A 5,160-nucleotide genomic window follows, 5' to 3' on the forward strand; every position below is an offset into this window, starting at 1 on the left:
TCCCCAAACATGTACAAAAACTATAAAATCATCTGGGAGAAATAGTAGGCAAACATGGATGATATGGAATACTGCCTACACTCATATTATCTTGGAATCTATGTCTACACAATTCATACACACCAAAATACCGTTATTCCCTTCTTGACTTTCTTTTACAAAAAACAAACAACAAAGACTCATTCTTTGCTGCCACAAATAAAAAAAAATTGAAACCCATTTCTTGATTCTTCTCGGATTTAACAACAAAAATTCTATTTTTTTTCCTCAAAGTCACAGCCTGGCTTACTCTTTTCTTTCAGAGGTACAATTTTGATTGACAACACCTATGTATTCTGCTTGTAATGTACGCAAAAGTTTCTAAACTTTATAAAGATTCTAGCTTTTTTCGTATTTACTTTCAGATTTCCAAGATTGTGGTAAGATATATAAGGATCTGTTTTTAATTAGGAATTCTCATGGGTGTGTTTTTGTTTTTTGTTTTTTTGTGTGAGCAGGGAATTGATTTTTGGTGAGGCTTCTGGAGAGAAGCAGCAGTAGTTAACACTCTGGCCAACACTCCAGCGAAGGGCTCAACCCCTTGTGAATGGGCTAGGGTTGTGGCTAGGAGGAGGATACTTCTTGGAGTTTCACTTTTAACTTACCTTTCTTCATCTCCATATTTGTCAAATTGGGCTCTTTCATTGCTTTGGCGTTTGCCTATTGATTACGGCTAATTTGACATCAAGATTCAATCTTTTTGAGATTTTTTGCTTGTTTGTTTGATATGTGAATTGGGGAGTTTCAAAGTTCAAAACATTTTTTTTGTGGGGGTGGAGAGATTAGTTGGAAAGGAGTAGCTAACCGATTGAAGGAAATAATTTGATTTGTAGCAGGGAAAGATATGGCAATTTGCAATTGCTTTTGTGGTCCAGTAGGGAGAAGAAGCAAGAAAGATAAGGTGGGTGTTTCAATTTTTAATACAACCCTGTCTTTCTTTAGTTTGAACATGCATGTCAAAGTTTATTAATTTTTTAGCTTATCTGTATGTTTTGTTGATTTAGGGGGAGAAGGGAGCTAAAAAGACTACTGATGTGGCTGTACTAGTTGAAGGTTCTGTAAACTCTAGTACTAAAACAGATGACTCGAAATTGTCTTCTTCTGTTGTTCTTTTACCTTTTTGGGAGTTCTAGGAGCAATGTTAAGGTAATGAATCATGACAGTCCTGTTAAGGGAGATACAGAAGAGGTGGGTCATCGTGGAAGTCCTATTAAGGGAGATATCGAAGATGTGGCTTATGAAGGGGAAGATGAGTATGATGAAAGCTTGTCAATGAAGAGGGATACCTCTAATTTTGATCTTCAAGCACACGTTCATAGCTCAGGGGGAGAATATGATCAATCATTCAATGAAGGGATTTGTCGTAATTGTTCATTTGAAAGTGAAATGAATGAACAGGATCATAACAAAGTCTGGGAGAAAACAGTAGGCAAACAGTTAAATGATCCAAATATGAATGATAAAATCTGGAAAAAATAGTAGACAAACATACAACTGCATCACAATCAGACATGTCAGTGACATGCTATAATAGAAAACCAGAAAACCAATTTTTTACCATTATGTTTTTTCAAACCAGAAACATATAGGTCATGTCCTCTTTTTTTCAATAACAAGTTCACAAGTCTTCTTTTCACATCTTCTCTTCTTTTACCTTACTCTAATTCAATGTTTATCTGAAACTCACACTATTAATTCAAGACTCCAAAAACCAAATTCACTTGAAGCTTTATAACAAAGAGTCCAAAAGCACTACACAACCATACAACTAGAATCACTCCAACTAGAATCACTACACAACCATATAACTAGAATCACTCCAACTTGAATCTTTTACCTATTCTAAAAAGAATTATTATATCACTATAGAGGACAACTAGAATCATTCCACAAACATACAAGCAAAAGGAAAACCAATAATGCAAGGCATGACAACTACCTTGGATATCAATAACAATATGCAGACTATTAACAGAGAATGTGAAATACAAAATACCTTTTGAAGAAGCAAATTATGAGATGACCCTAGAGAATGTGGAAGATTTGTGCCTCTTATAGCTTGTGCGCTACTTGCATCAACATGTGAAGCAAGGTTAGATCCAACACACCCTGGTATATCTTGAAAATTCAATCCAGGGTTGTTTTGCAACAATTGAGTGAATAAATGTCGCATTTCTTCTCTCAACTCTTCCTTTAGAAAAGTGATTTCATTAGCATGCTTTTGTTTTAGATTGTTAATTTCCTCATCTTTCTTCAAAGAACTTGTTGTCACTGATCTACCATAGGACCTAAGTCGACCAGACTGCTCCTTTCCAAACACTGCCCTAAATGCACCATCAGTTGTTTCCTCAGAATTTTGGCGATTCTGAAGTTCAGCTTGTTGAATAAAATTGGCATCCATAGTGAACTATAAGTACTATTTTATTTCCAGATAAAATGAGTTTATGATTCATTTAGTTAACTTTAATTGACATCCCTTCCGAGCAAACTGTCTATCGACTGCATTTTAAAATAAAATTGTCACCCGCTCTCAACAAATCAACAATCCTATAAATTTTTTTAAGAAGTAAAAAAATCTAACAACTTTTCCTAGAAAACAATTCAACGACATCGACAAAGAATTGATATCTCCTCACACTTGCACAAGAAGAAGAAGAAGACAACATACCTGATAAAATTGAATGGAGTCAAACTTCCCCCAATATATAAAGTTTAAGTCTGAATGAAATTCACTACTAATCCTCTTTAAAAAACATACTATTGCAACTTGGGTATCAACCTGGATTTCCTTTCCTGTCTTGGTACGAGTTGCAATAAACATTTCAGACTTTCATGGTTCTTCGTTGTTGTCTTTGGTTGCACGCTATAGATTATATCAAAAGAAATTTAAAAAAATATCAATATGTTCTAATAAAGTACAAAAAAAATGAAATTCAGATTTTTGAAGAAATGTCAGCTAAATATTACTAATGCCACGCGTACTCTTGCAAAATTAATAGGTCCTATTCGATGCCTCCACTTTTGTTTTTTCTTGTTTTGAGACTTCATCTCACATATGGCCTATTATTAAATAAAAAGAGATAATTGAATTGATAATTAAAAAAATAGATATGATGCAAGATATGTCGATGAGTAGAAATGCACTATTTTAGCCTTACTTGAACAGTTGGGTGTCTCTAATACTCGATAAGCTGGCAAAATTGATTTTCTAGCATTCCATCAGGACGTTTTGCTAGCATATCCTCAAGGGTATTTTTTTTGTCAAAACATTTCTCTTTAATTTTTTGCTTGTGTCGCCTCCAAACATCATGAAGATCTATCATCACCCAGTTCTTTCCTTCTACTGGAATTAGAAATTTGGACTATGCAAAATAAAATATATTTAGCTTCAGTAAGTAAAAACAAACAATAAAATATGCAATCTCAAAAGTAATTGTTCTTACATTGATATATTTCCACATGCGCTTTTTAGTATCATTTGGCACCGCATGCCAACTAGTGTACATCAAACTGATGAATCTAGGATTCCTTGCAATTGTTCCTATAAAGTTGCTTAATTCTGACACTATCTTATTAGTTGGTCCCACTGCTTGTCCTTTATCAAATGTCACCGCCTTTCTTTTTCCAAATTTCATGCGTGAATATCCGTACATGTTGTTTTTCCTCGAACTTTTTTTGGCTTTGATATTTCTAAATTGATGTAACAGATAGGAAATAAGAAATTTCTTTTATAACGAGTAATAAATATTACAAGGTTAAAGACATATACCTTTTGTACTACAATCAATGCCAATTTCCTCTTCTACATCATACTCATCTCCACCGAGTACTTCTTGATCCACAAGATCATCCAATCCTTTGTTGTGTTCATTAATAATAGGAGCATGCATAAATTCGACATAAGATATTGTGTGGTTATCACATTTTGTTTCATCAGCTAGGTTTATCCCTTGATTTTTCTGAAACTGATAAAGACGATTAGCTGGTATGACCGACTTCCTCTTTACCTGCTTGCAATTTGGTACATCATGAATATCATGTTCATTGTGTATCCGTTGCTTATCCAGAAACTGATCAATACTTGTGGATGGTAGGACCGACTTCCTCTTCACCTGTTTGAAGTTCAGTAGATCCTCAATATCATGTTGTACCTCTCCATTACCTAGTATTGTTCCAGTCACATGTACTGAAGCAGTAACACCTACCTTGAATGACGTTTGGAACCTAGAGTTATTCATAGGAAGTTTAATTCCTTTCTCTTCAATGGACTCTCCAGATTGAAATAACCTCTGTTTAGTTTGTCCTTTCCCTGCAATGGTATGTGAGGTTCTAAGCTCTTCCCTTGAAGATGATTGAATTACTGATTTGTGCCCAAGCAATTTACTCTTTCCTTGATGTGGAATGAAATCCTCAGAATTCTCTCTTTTATGTGGTATTGGTGCCTGCTCTTTCTTCACTCTATCAATGCGTTCATTTGCAAGTTGTTCTCTCTTATTCTTGAATTTGTTGGCCAATTCAGCACTTGATCGGTATTGCATATCAAAATCCAGATTCTTCAATTGACTTTGAGCTTTGTTTGGATTCGAACCCTTTTTCTTTAGTATTGCTGACTGAATCATTCTTCCCACTTTTTTTGATATCTTTCCCTGCAGTAATTTAACCTACAAAATAATAATTCATTAGAAAATAAGAATAAAGTTTCCTTGGATTAAGGAGGTTCCTTCTTAGGGGAAAGGAATAGTGGCCTTGCTACAGTCATACAAGCCTAGTCTATAATATCATGTAGTGAACTGGAAACCACCTGAAATGGGTTGGATTAAGTGTAATACTGATGGAGCGAGCAAAGGAAATCCGCGCCAAAGTTCTTATGGTATTTGCATCAGAAACCACACTGGTGAGCTACTTTATGCAGAAGCGCAAAGTATAGGAGTGACTAACAACATGGATACAGAATCAATGACCATCTGGAAGACTTTACAATATTGTTTGAGCCAAGGATTACAACAAGTGAGTATGGAAACAGACTCCCTTATGTTGAAAAACATATTGGTAAGAAACTGGAAAACTCCTTGGGAATTAGTGGAAAGAGTAGAAGACATTCAGGAGAAGTAAGAAACTGAT

General features: G+C 34.8%; 1 long non-coding RNA gene across 1 annotated transcript; it reads left to right on the forward strand.

Moving 5' to 3' along the window:
• The first annotated feature begins 266 nt into the window (after nt 1-266).
• On the forward strand, nt 267-1,058 carry LOC107059825 (uncharacterized). Its single transcript, XR_001472966.1, has 3 exons — nt 267-304; nt 498-940; nt 1,044-1,058. It is a non-coding gene; the product is annotated as an uncharacterized lncRNA (long non-coding RNA).
• The last annotated feature ends 4,102 nt before the right edge of the window (nt 1,059-5,160 follow it).

The sequence above is a fragment of the Solanum tuberosum genome, unplaced genomic scaffold, assembly GCF_000226075.1.
Source record: "Solanum tuberosum cultivar DM 1-3 516 R44 unplaced genomic scaffold, SolTub_3.0 scf00038, whole genome shotgun sequence".
NCBI lineage: Eukaryota > Viridiplantae > Streptophyta > Magnoliopsida > Solanales > Solanaceae > Solanum > Solanum tuberosum.